The 13,155-nt window shown below is 42.3% G+C and overlaps 1 long non-coding RNA gene across 1 annotated transcript in view; it reads left to right on the top strand.

Annotated features, from left to right (window-relative positions):
* The first annotated feature begins 6,516 nt into the window (after positions 1-6,516).
* Positions 6,517-13,155, top strand: part of LOC134808502 (uncharacterized) — a 36,001-nt gene continuing 29,362 nt past the window's right edge. Inside the window, exon 1 of the long non-coding RNA XR_010151577.1 lies at positions 6,517-6,652. This is a non-coding gene — a long non-coding RNA (uncharacterized LOC134808502). The remainder of the gene's footprint in view (positions 6,653-13,155) is intronic.

The following is a 13,155-nucleotide window of genomic DNA, read 5'->3' as shown; positions in this document are numbered from 1 at the left end:
TACAACAGCCTGAGTGGCTGTCACCTGATGGCTGATGGAGCAGAGGCCTGAGGTAAATCAGATGGCACGTTTAACTCTTTAATGGATCTTAAGTTAATTTTTCTATAAAGCACATGGAACCAGTGCATGCCTCAGAGTTCGTACGGCACTGCGGACCACAGCAGGCCGAGTCCCCTGGGTGGCAATCCTGCCTGCTTTCTGCACTTGAACATAAAGTCCTTCTCAAGACGGCCTGTGGTCTGCCTCTTGGCCCTCCATTTAGGGTAGAGGAAATGATGTACCATGTCTGGCAGGGAGTGAGGTTGGTGGCTGGTCCGCCTGCTCCTGGCCCAGCCTTGCAGAGGTGGCTGGTTGCTCTTTGAGCCAGCCTGGCTTTGCCTGGCATGCTCACAGCTCAGTGCAACTACTCTGCTACAAATGTAGCCACAGAGAGGAAACGAGCAGCAGGCTCAGGAGCAGGTTGTGCATTGCCTTTGGGTCTCTAGTCCATGCCTCAGGGGTCGTATAGCACCGCGGGCTTCTTGGTTACTTAGAGGCAGACCACAGGCCATCTTGAGGAGGACTTTATGTTCAAGTGCAGAAAGCGGCCAGGATTACCATCCAGGGGGGCCTTCTGTAGCCCTGGCCAGACCTTGCAGAGGTGGCTGGTTGCTCTTTGAGCGAGCTCGGCCTCCCTGGCATGCACAGGCCCCAGGTACTAACACGCTGCTCTGAGTGAGCTTGTCCTGCCTTGGCTGCCACCTAACTGCTGATGGAGCAGTGGCCTTAGGAAAAGCAGATGGCGCTGTAGCCCACCTTTAGGGTAGAAGAAGTGATGTACCATGTCCGGCCGCTAGATGGTGACTGGTGCACCTGCTCCTGGCATACCCTTGCAGAAGTGGTGGTTGCTCTTTGAGCCAGCCTGGCCTTGCCCGGCATGCACAAGCCTCATTGCAACAACTGTCCTACAAATGGAGCCACAGAGAGGAAACAAGCAGCAGGCTCAGGAGCAGGGTGTGCACTGCCTTTGGGGCTCCAGTCCATGCCTCGGGTCATATGGTACTGCAGGCTTCTTGGTTGCCAAGAGGCGGACCACAGGCCTTCTTGAGGAGGACTTTACGTTCAAGTGCAGAAAGCAGCCAAAATTACCATCCATGGGACTGAGCCTTCTGTGGCCCTGGCGAGACTTAAAATTTGTGCCAAGGCAGGACAAGCTCACTCGGAGCAGCGTGTCAGTAGCTGGGGCCTATGCATGCCAGGCAAGGCCAAGCTGGCTCAAAGAGCAACCAGCCACCTCTGCAAGGGTGCGCCTAGTGCAGGCGGAGCATCCACCACCTCACCCACTCGAGGAAGTGGGGATGGCCAGGTTCCCACAGCCTGAGTGTCTGCCACCTTATTGCTGATGGAGCAGAGGCCTTAAGAAAAGCAGATGGCACTGTGGCCCTACCTTTAGGGTGGAAGAAGTGACGTACATGTCCGGACGCTAATTGGTGACTGGTACACCGGCTCCTGCCACACCCTTGCAGAGGTGGCTGGTTGCTCTTTGAGCCAGCTTGTCCTTGCCCGGCATGCACAAGCTTCAGTGCAACAACTTTGCCACAAATGGAGCCATATAGAGGAAACAAGAAGCAGGTTCAGGAGAAGGGTGTACCCTGCCTTTGGGGCTCCAGTCCATGCCTCAGGGGTCGTATGGCACTGCAGGCTTCTTGGTTGCCAAGAGGCAGACCGCAGGCCAACTTGATGAGGACTTTACGTTCAAGTACAGAAAGCAGCCAGGATTACCATCCAGGGGACTCGGCCTTCTGTGGCCCTGGCCAGACAGAGAATTTGTGCCAAGGCAGGACAAGCTCACTCGGAGCAGCGTGTCAGTTGCTGGGGCCTATGCATGCCAGTCAAGGCCAAGCTGGCTCAAAGAGCAACCAGCCACCTCTGCAAGGGTGCGCCTAGAGCTGGCAGAGCATCCAGCACCTCAGCCACACAAGGAAGTGGGGATGGCCAGCTTCCCACAGCTTGATTGGCTGCCACCTAATTGCTGATGGAACAGAGGCCTTAGGAAAGGCAGATGGCGCTGTAGCCCACCTTTAGAGTAGAAGAAGTGATGTATATGTCTGGCTGCTAGTTGGCAGCTCGTGCCCCTGCTCCTGGCACACCCTTGCAGAGGTGACTGGTTGCTTTTTGAGCCAGCTTGGCCTTGGCCGGCATGACAAAGCTTCAGTGCAACAACTGTGCTACAAATGGAGCCATATAGAAGCGAGCAGCAGGCTCAGGAGCAGGGTGTGCACTGCCTTTGGGGCGCCAGTCCATGCCTCAGGCATCAAATGTCACTGCGGGCTTCTTGGTTGCCACGAGGCAGATCACAGGCCATCTTGAGGAGGACTTTACGTTCAGGTGTAGAAAGCAGCCAGGATTGCCACCCAGGGCACTCGGCCTTCTGTGGCCCTGGCCAGACTTAGAATTTGTGCCAAGGCAGGACAAACTCACTCGGAGCAGCGTGTTATCACCTGAGGCCTGCGCATGCCAGGGAAGCCCAAGCTGGCTCAAAGAGCAACCAGCCACCTGTGCAAGGGTGAGCCTGGACCTGTTGGACCAGCCACCAAGCTCACCTACTCAAGGAAGCAGGGATGGCCAGGTTGCAAAAGCCTGAGTGGCTGCCACCTGATAGCTGATGGAGCAGAGGCCTGAGGAAAATGAGATGGCACGTTTAACTCTTTAATGGATCTTAAGTTAATTTTTCTATAAAGCACATGGCACCAGTCCATGCCTCAGAGCTCGTATGGCACTGCAGAGCACAGAAGGCCGAGTTCCCAGGGTGGCAATCCTGGCTGCTTTCTGCACTTGAACATAAAGTTCTCCTCAAGACGTCCTGTGGTCTGCCTCTTGGCCCTACCTTTAGAGTAGAAGAATGGATGTACCATGTCCGGCAGCAAGTGAGGTTGGTGACTGGTCCACCTTCTCCTGGCCCAGCCTTGCAGAGGTGGCTGGTTGCTCTTTGAGCCAGCTTGGCCTTGCCCAGCATGCGCAAAGCTCAGTGCAACTACTCTGCTACAAATGTAGCCACAGAGAGGAAACGAGCAGCAGGCTCAGGAGCAGGTTGTGCATTGCCTTTGGGGCTCTAGTCCATGCCTCAGGGGTCGTGTAGCACTGCGGGCTTCTTGGTTGCCTAGAGGCAGACCACAGGCCATCTTGAGGAGGACTTTATGTTCAAGTGCAGAAAGCGGCCAGGATTACCATCCAGGGGGGCCTTCTGTAGCCCTGGCCAGACCTTGCAGAGGTGGCTGGTTGCTCTTTGAGCGAGCTCGGCCTCCCTGGCATGCACAGGCCCCAGGTACTAACACGCTGCTCTGAGTGAGCTTGTCCTGCCTTAGCTGCCACCTAACTGCTGAGGGAGCAGCGGCCTTAGGAAGAGCAGATGGCGCTGTAGCCCACCTTTAGGGTAGAAGAAGTGATGTACCATGTCCGGCCGCTAGTTGGTGACTGGTGCACCTGCTCCTGGGATACCCTTGCAGAGGTGGGTGGTTGCTCTTTGAGCCAGCTTGGCCTTGCACGGCATGCACAAGCCTCAGTGCAACAACTGTCCTACAAATGGAGCCACAGAGAGGAAACAAGCAGCAGGCTCAGGAGCAGGGTGTGCACTGCCTTTGGGGCTCCAGTCCATGCCTCGGGTCGTATGGTACTGCAGGCTTCTTGGTTGCCAAGAGGCGGACCACAGGCCTTCTTGAGGAGGACTTTATGTTCAAGTGCAGAAAGCAGCCAGGATTACCACCCTCGGGACTCTGCCTTCTGTGGCCCTGGCCAAACTTAGAATTTGGCCTAGACAGGACAAGCTCACTCGGAGCAGCGTGTCAGTAGCTGGGGCCTATGCATGCCAGGCAAGGCCAAGCTGGCTCAAAGAGCAACCAGCCACCTCTGCAAGGGTGCGCCTAGAGCAGGTGGAGCAGCCACCAGCTCACCCACTCCAGGAAGCCAGGGTAGCCAGGTTCCCAAAGCCTTAGTGGGTGCCACCTAATGGCTGAAGAAACAGAGGCCTTAGGAAAACCAGATGGCACTGTGGCCCTACCTTATGGTAGAAGAGCTGATTTAGCCTGACTGGCAGCGTGTGAGGTTGATGGCTGGTCTGCCTGATGCTGGCACATCCGGGCAAAGGTAGCTGGTTGCCCTTTGAGCCAGCTTGCCCTTGCCCAGCATGCACAAGCCTCAGTGCAACAACTGTGCTGCAAATGGGGCCATATAGAGGAAAGGAGCAGCTGGCTCTGGAGCATGGTGTGCACTCCCTTTGGGCCTTCAGTCCATGTCTCATGGGTCGTATGACACTGCGGGCTTGTTGGTTGCCAAGAGGCAGACCACAGGTCGTCTTGAGGAGGACTTTATGTTCCAGTCCAGAAAGCAGCCAGTGGTACCACCCAGGGGACTTGTGCTTCTGTGGCCCAGGCCAGACGTAGAATTTGACAAAGTCAGGACGGTCTCAGTCAGAGCAGCATGTCGGTCCCCGGGGTCTGTGCATGTCAGGCAAGGCCAAGCTGGCTTAAAGAGCAAGCAGCCACCTCTGTTAAGGGTGTGCCTGGAGCAGGTGGAGCAGCCACCAGCCTCACCCACTCAAAGAAGCAGGGATGGCCAGGTTCCAACATCCTGAGTGGCTGCCACCTGATGGCTGATGGAGCAGAGGCCTGAGGAAAAGCAGATGGCACTGCTTTGTAGTGCTCTTCTTTGTCTCTCTTGATCTTTTTCAGTTAATGTCTGTTTTATCAGAGACTAGGATTGCAAACCCTGCTCTTTTTTGCTTTCCATTTGCTTGGTAAATATTCCTCCATCCCTTTATTTTAAGCCTATGTGTGTCTTTGCACATGAGATGGGTCTCCTGAATACAGGACAACAATGGGTCTTTACTCTTTATCCAACTTGCCAGTCTGTGTCTTTTAACGGGGGCATTTAGCCCATTTACATTTAAGTTTAGTATTGTTACATGTGAAATTTATCCTGTCATGATGTTGCTAGCTTTTTATTTTTCCCATTAGTTTGCAGTTTCTTTATAATGTCAATGGTCTTTACAATTCGATATGTTTTTGTAGTGGCTGGTACTGGTTTTTCCTTTCTACGTTTAGTGCCTCCTTCAGGAGCTCTTGTAACACAAGAATGTGGATTTATTTCTTGTAAGGTAAATATGTGGATTTATTTCTTGGGACTGTATTCTATGGCCTTTACCCCAAGAATCATTGCTTTTTAAAATGCAATTTAAATTAGCATAAAACATTTACAGCCTATGGAAAGGCTTGTGGCATTAGAATCCTTATTTATAGGATTATTTTGTGTTTTTTTGAGATATGGTCTTTGTCATCGAGGCAGAAGTGCCGTGGTTTGATCATAATTCACCACAGCCCTGAACTCTTGAGTCCAAGCCATCCTTTTGCCTTAATCTCCCAGCCAGTTGGATCTACAAGCATAAGGCATCATGCCTGGCTAATTTTTTCACTTTTTTTTTTTTTTTTTTTTTTTGGTCGAGATTATGGTATCAGTATGTTGCTCTGGCTGATCTCAAATTTTTGACCTCAAGGGATCTTTCTGCCACAGCCTCCTAAAGTGCTAGGATTATATGCATGATACACCATGCCTATTGTAGAGTATTACATTATTTTCAAAGTCTTATTCTAAGAGCCATTTATTGCCTTTGGCCTAAATAACTCAATATAATATCTCTGAAACTTTTTTTTGACAAATTTTGGGGCATGATGATGAGAGAAGGGGGTTTGAAACTTTCTAATAAGAGTTAACTTAGAGCCATTTAAGAAAGGAAAAAACACAAATTATCAGAAAAACAAAAGTAAGATCAAGTGCAAAAGTTCTGTGGCAAAGATGATGAGAGTAAAGAATATATGTTTGTGACTCATGGTGGCTTTTACTTTGTTCTTGAATATCTGAGTACGGGTTAACTTTTAAAGAATCTACATTACAGATAACATTTTATTGCAAGTAAATGTATTTCAAAATTTGTTATTGGTTTTGTATGAGATTATTCTCAGCCTACTTCATTATCAAGCTATATTATTTTATTAATGTAGTTCGATGATCTTACAGCAAAGCTGAAAGCTGTATCTTCAAAATATGTCTATTTGACTAAAAAGAAGTTATTCAACAGGAGTTATTTACGAAAAAATACAACAGGAATATAAAAAACTTAAAGAGGATAAAAAGATGTTGGAAAAAGTAATATTAAATCTTAAAAAACATATGGAAAGTACACATTGGTCAAGACACATTGGTGAAGTACAAAAATATAAATTGGATCTAGAAGAAAGGGCAATGCAGGCAATAGAAAAATTAGTAGGAATCCCTTTACAGGTTAGTTTGTAAAATCAGGTAAGTTTATTTATAATTTGCTTTCATTTATTTCACTGCAAATTATATTTTGGATATATATATATATTGTGCTTCCTCTGCCTGTCTTACAGCAATTTGCCTTGCAGAGTTCTAGCAAAAAGGTGGCATGTGTTTTTAATTTCAAATATTTAAATTTCTATCATTATAACAAAATCAATTTTTCAGAGTAATGATTCTCACTGTGGAGTCATTTGATTATTAAGACCCGTTGGCATAAGATTCCATCCTCTGACTATAAAAATCCTGGAAGAAAACCTAGGAAATATTCGTCTGGACATTGCACTTGGCAATGAATTTATGGGTAAGTCCTCAAAAGCAATTGCCAGAAAAATGAAAATTGACAAGTGTGATTTAATTAAACTAAAGAGCTGCTTCTGCTCAGCATGAGAAACTCTCTAGGGGGATTGAACAGACAGCCTACAGAGTGGAAGAAAATATTCACACACTATGCATACAGCAAAGGCCTATTATCCAGAATCTATAAGAGACTTAGACAAATCAAGAAGCAAAAAATAACCCCATTAAAAAATAGGCAAAGAACATGAACAGACAGTTTTCAAAAGAACACATATGTGGCGAACAAACATATTAACACATGCATACCATCACTAATCATTAGAGAATGCAAAGCAAAACATCAATTAGATACCATCTCACACCAGTTAGAATGACTTCTGTTAAAAAGTAAAAATAATAAAAATATTTAAATATTCAATAATGAAATGTTATTTAGGTTGAGATAAATTAATTTGTCATTATTCTCAAAGCGTGGATATTCAAGAATAACCTTACTTCACATGTAATAACACAACAACTACCTTAAAAAATAAAAGCTGGGGCCTAGCACAGTGTCTCAAGTCTGTAATCCCAGCACTTTTGGAAGCTGAGGTGGGCCGATCACGAGGTCAGGAGTTTGAAACAAGCCAGGCCAACGTGGTGAAACCCCATGTCCACTAAAAATACAAAAATTAACTAGGCATGGTGGTGGGCACCTGTAATCCCAGCTATTTGGGAGGCTGAGGCAGGAGAATCATTGGAACCTGGGAGGTGGAGGTTGCAGTGAGCTGAGATCAGGCCATTGAACTCCAGCCTGGGCAACAGGGCGAGACTCCCTCTCAAAAATAAATAAATAAATAAATAAAATTAAATGAAGAAAAACAAAAGCTGGAAGTTCTATGAAAATATTAATGCACATACCATCTTTTGAAAATGTTCATGGTTTCTCTAGAGATTTCAATACCTATTCTAGCTTATTATAGTAACCTATAATTTGTATTATACCAACCATGGTATAAAAACCTTAAAATGTATATTTTTGTTTCCTCTCTCCTTTATACTATTTATGTCATGCATTATAGTCTCAAATATTATGAATTCCATAATATAAAGTTACTCTTTTTTTAAAAAAATAAGACAATTATCTTTAGAGCAATGTAAAATAATTGGGCTATATATCTTTATATCTTCTCTGGCACTCTTTATTTCTTTGTGTAGTTTCAACTTTCATCTGCCTCCATATTCCTTTTGCCTCAAGAAATGATTTTGACATTTATTTTAGTGCAGACCTGTTAGCAAGGGACTCTTGCAGTGTTAATCTGAAAATGTCTTCATTTCATTGTTATTTTCACTATATAGTTAATGGATGTAAGATTGGGGGTTGACTTTTTTCCAGTTATTTAAAAATTTTGTATCATTGGTTTCTGACTTGTAGAGTTGCTGACACGCAGTTCACTGTAATGTCAATTTCTGTTTATCTCTCTACACAGTGTTCCTATTTTTCTGTGACTGAATTCAAGATTTTTGCTCATCGTTGGTTTTCAGCAGTTCGACTAGTGTGATTATTCTAGCGTTCTTTAAATTTTGTATGTATCTTTCTTGGATCTTTTTGAGTTTATTTGGTCTCCTTAGTCATCTTTTTCAAATTTTTCTTCCCTTACATTCTGTTTTTACTCTCCTGGAATTCCAATTAATTGTATTTTACTTAATTTCATGTTACCAGAGAATTCTTGGATTCACTGGAGTATTTTATTTGCTTGGCTCATTGGTTTATTTTGTTTTTCTCTTTCCTCCCTTTGTGCTACCATTCAAATAATTTGTATTGACCTAGCATAAAATTTACTGCTTCTTTCTTTAGCTCTGATGACCAGTCTGCTAATCAGCTTGCTGTTGTAATTCTTCATTTCTGTTCTCATGCTTTCACTTATTTCTAGCTTTTGCCTTTTACTGTTCCCATCTCTGCTGAAATTCCTCATTTTTCCATACATGTTGTCTTTTTTTAAGTAGATTCTTTAACATTTTGATCATTATTATTTTAAATTAGTTGCATTTAGTTCCAACATCTGAATTATCTCTGAATTTGATTCTGTTGACTTTTTATCTTTTGAAAATATTATAACTCATAACCCAAATTTCTAACTTGGTTTTATGTGTCTCCCAATTTCTAAAAAATGCAAATCATCAGATGTAGAAAATCAGGAGATCATGAGATAATTGTTTATGTTGAGATTGTTTTATATTTATGTTTCATTTTGGTTTGTGTCATGCTATTAGTGAGGGCAGGAACAAAGGTTGGTTTTTGCTGCGGTGTCTGAAACATTCAGTGAACCACGTAACTCAGATTTCTCCAGCAGCAGGCTGCTATATCATGTCCCTTGTGTGGGGCCTTAGGCTCTGGAGGGCATATTCCAGTGCTCCTGTTCCAGTTATCTTTCCGTAGTCCTTACCACATATGTCATAGGAGGGTCTCTCTCCACTTTCTTGTTCCTCTCTAACTGTAGAACATCATTTTGTGTGTGTGTGTGTGACTAGGCAGAAAATTCAGGTTGGGGGCAGAGGGATGATTCATGTTATTTTTGAGCCAGTTTCATCATTGGACACTCAGAGAAGGGGTATTTTTAGCACTTCCTGACTCTTATTCTAGTGGGAATCAAACTGTCTGTTATCTGTGTTGTTTTTTGAGGAAGAAATGATACCTTGCCCTCCTCCCACCTCAGTGGTAGAAAACCTTTGATTTATATCATTGCAAGTTTTCAACCCCACACTAAGGACATACTATTTTATTTCTTCTTCCATAGGAACAATGCACCTTTGTCTGTGTCACTGGATGGAGATTTTCCAACCCTTTACCACAGTAGCACAACTCTGCATTAGTGCAAAATCCTGGGCCCCAAAACAATCCTTGTTCCTCTCCTGATGGAGAAGTATTTTTCTTGCATCCCTCCCCCAGAAGCAGTGATCCTTTGCCTGGTCTCAGGTGGGATAGGGTAGGGTATGAGAGGTTTCTTAACCTTCTCGGAAAGCTGTTGTGTTTTGCTGCTTCTTATCTCCCAGAAACAGTAGACTTTTTTGTGTGGGTTCATGGACCCAGATGCTTTTTTGCCACAGAAAATGAAGGGTTTTGATTCTTAGGAGAGAAGCAAATGTTCATGTAGTCAATTTTTTTCTTATTTATTTTTTGCTTTGTTTTATTATTTCGGTAGTGATGAGTATGATCATTATTTTCCGCTTATGCCACTTGCAACTCTAATATTTTGTTTTTATTAGCCCCCCTTTGACAGTTCAGCACTAAATCAAATGCAGGTGATCATCAGTTGTGTGAATAAAGTGTTTTTATTGAGAACAAAATTGTTGATATAGACACAAATTAGGATATTATCCTACTTAGCACAATATGTCACTGGCTCAAGATGTAAAATCCTCTTTAGGCTGAACAAAGAATGGTTCTTAAAACTATTGTCCCTTTTTGACAAATAAAAAAAACCCCAATGCTTTTTATCTCATGGATAGATTATTAAAATAATTACATACCTGATCTTCATTTTATGTTCTCTCTCTTCAAGATATTTCCTTCAAAACTACTTTGACTGATTAGTCTCTTTTGAATTACGTTAGACTTTGTATTTTCTCCACAAGCTCATCAGGGTAAATCCTGCCTTTATATTTTTTATAAAAATTCTCTTTTTTTTTTCAAATCTTAGTTGAGCTGAAAGATTTCCACCAAATGTCTCCTATGCCACAAAGCCTTATTTTACTTATCTCCCCATCCTCCTTGCTCAAGCTCATTTAGGAATATTTTTATTAAAACATAATGCAATACTGTTTTTTTAAAAATCTGAACATATAGTATTTTCAATTTGAACACAAAATAGTGCTCTAACTTGAAAACAAGTTTTAGAAACAAATGTTTCTAGAAGGAGGATCAACAGTGTCATAAATATCATAATCCAATTTTCCTGTTTGTACTAAAACATTAGCAAATATTTATTGGGAAATTGCTGTCTGCCTGAAAGTAGAATGCTTTTGATACACATTATATCATAGAAACTATGTACTATTATTTGTAGTATCTTAAGAGTAAAAATATCGAGTCTTAGAAATGTTAAGCAATGTGCTCAAATAGCATAGGGAAAGTTGGAATTCTGAAATTCCGACTATGCCGTAGGTATGATAGGAGAATCAATGTTTGTCAAATGTAAGTGTCAAGTCATTGTGGGGATTCAGATGCCTCTGATTGCTAGGGTCAATACACTTAAGCAGATCATGTCACTACTTAGTTAAATCTATTTCATTAAAGCAAAATTCCACAAAGATTATTGGCACCAAAACCATTATTTTTCTTCCTCCCTTCCTTCTTTCCTTCTTTGCTTGCTTCCTTCCTTCCTTCCTTCCTTCCTTCCTCGCTCTCTCGCCTGCCTGCCTTTCTTTCTTTCTTTCTTTCTTTCTCTCTCTCTCTTTCTTTCTTTCTCTTTTTCCTTCTTTTTCTTTCTCTGTCTTTCTTTCTTTCTTTCTTTCTTTCTTTCTTTCTTTCTTTCTTTCTTTCTTTCTTATCTGTCTGTCTTTCTTTCTTTGAGACAGGGTCTCATTCTGTTGCCCAAGCTGGAGTACAGTGGCACAATCATGGCTTACTGCAGCCCCAGCTTCCCCAGGCTCAGGTGATCCTCCCATCTCATCCTCCTGAGTAGCTGGGAGTACAGGCAAGCCACTATGCCTGGCTAATTTTTTTTTTTTTTTTTTTTTTTGGTAAAGATTGGGTTTCACCATGTTGCCGAGCCTCGTCTACAACTCCTCAGCTCAAGCAATCCACCTGCCTTTGCCTCCCAAACTATTGGGATTCCAGGTGTAAGCCTCACGCCTGGACAAAAATATTATTTAACAAGTTCAATTTAACTATTAGATTTTGGACAATGAGGGATAGAATTTTCTACATCATAATTCATCTTGTGTTCTTTATTTAAAGTAATACATAAGGATTTCAATTCAATTCAAATATATTTATTAGCAAATTAAATGGCTTTTTCAGGATTCCAAACTTTTGTTGAAGACATAAATGTTAAATGATGTCACTAATTTTAATTAGATTAACAAAAAGGTATTCTGGTGTGTAATAACTGACAGAATGGGCTATTAATTTTATTTTCTTCCTCTTTCTCTCTTTCCCCTTTTTAAAATATTTTACTTTTAGGCGCTTTGGAATCCTGCAAATATAATAATGATAATTAAACAAAACACTCAGAGAAACTGCCAACCCTAGGATGAAGTATATTGTTACTGTGCTTTGGGATTAAAATAAGTAACTACAGTTTATAGAACTTGTATACTGATACACAGACGCTAAAAAGGGAAAGGGTTTAGATGAGAAGCTCTGCTATGCAATCAAGAATCTCAGCCACTCATTTCTGTAGGGGCTGCAGGAGCTCCCTGTAAAGAGAGGTTATGGAGTCTGTAGCTTCAGTAAGATACTTAAAACCCTTCAGAGTTTCTCCATTTTTTCCCATAGTTTCCCCAGAAAGGTTATGACACTTTAGAAGAATGCTTCACTTGTGAAAAACAAATATCAAAGTCTTCTTGTAGATTATATTTAAGGACAAATCTTTATTCCATGTTTAATTTATTTAGCTTCCCCTGTAGCTAATATTTCATGCTGAACACATTTTAAATGCTGTAAATGTAGATACTATAATTTATGGATCATTAATGCCTCTTTAGTAGTTTAGAGAAAACGTCAAAAGAAATGGCCCCAGAATAAGCTTCTTGATTTGCAAAATTCTATGTCGTTGGCTCAAATTTGTATAGTATCTCAAAATATAAATATATAGACATCTCAGATAATATATTTGAAATAGCAAATTCCTGTTAGAAAATAATAGTACTTAACTAGATGAGAATAACAGGTTGCCATTATTTGAATTGTCTCCTATTAGTTTTTCATTTGTTGTGTTACTCATGTTTTACTTATGGGGGATATATATAACTTCCGCTGTTTTCAGAATTATTGTATGCAGTCAGTATGAGAATGCAATTTAATTTTCCTTGATGCTTTTTCACACTTCTATTACTAGAAATAAGAATACAGTAATATTGGCAAAGAAAATTGACCAGTTCAATAAAATTTTTTAGTAAATCTGATTGAAAATAAACATTGCTTATGGCTTTCTTACATCAATATTGTTATGTCCTAGACACCTTATCTGAAATTATGGCTTCAAAATTCTAATTATGTGCAAATGTGTAAAATATCAATACTTTATGTTCAAGCTGGGGCCTCCTCAGGCGTCCTGGGCTGAGAGAGAAAGATGCTAGCTCCGCAAGCCGGGGAGGGAACACCGCCACATTGTTACACGGACACACCGCCACGTGGACACACGACCAGACTCACATGTACAGACACACGGAGACATTACCACATGGAGACACCGTCACACAGTCACACGGACAGACTGGCATAGTGACATGGACGGACACACAGACATATGGAGAAATCACCACACGGACACACCACCACACTATCACAGGGACACAGACACA

This window comes from Pan troglodytes, chromosome 16 (assembly GCF_028858775.2).
Source record: "Pan troglodytes isolate AG18354 chromosome 16, NHGRI_mPanTro3-v2.0_pri, whole genome shotgun sequence".
Lineage (NCBI taxonomy): Eukaryota > Metazoa > Chordata > Mammalia > Primates > Hominidae > Pan > Pan troglodytes.
The sequence above is the reverse complement of the archived record's forward strand: the minus strand, read 5'-3'. Positions and strand labels throughout refer to the sequence as shown.